The sequence below is a fragment of the Tupaia chinensis genome, unplaced genomic scaffold (assembly GCF_000334495.1).
Source record: "Tupaia chinensis unplaced genomic scaffold, TupChi_1.0 Scaffold143422_1, whole genome shotgun sequence".
NCBI classification, from domain to species: Eukaryota; Metazoa; Chordata; class Mammalia; order Scandentia; family Tupaiidae; genus Tupaia; species Tupaia belangeri.
Genome location: NW_006203266.1, coordinates 441,012 through 441,394, shown reverse-complemented (window position 1 = coordinate 441,394; position 383 = coordinate 441,012).

Here is a 383-nt window from a genome sequence, read left to right as displayed (position 1 = left end):
TGTGTGTGTATGTGTGTATGTATGTGTGTGTGTATATATATATATATATATTATTTTTTTCCATTCGAATTCCTATCTTTTCTGCTGTACTTCTCTCTTGGTCTAGCCCTTCCAACTCACAATTATCAAGAGATTCATCTTTTATTCTTCCTGAAACCATTTCAAAAATTTCATTATTTAGATAAAAAGATAAAAAAGAAGACAGAAAGAGAGAGAATGAGAGAGAGAACTGCATTTTAATTTTTTTTAGAAAACACTATTCCTAAAACTTTAGGAAATATTAAATTGTGTTCAACACAAATTTAATATACTAAACAAAGTCCATAAACATAACTTGATGTTCTTATCAAAAATGATGATTATTGTGTAAATTGATAGGGTGG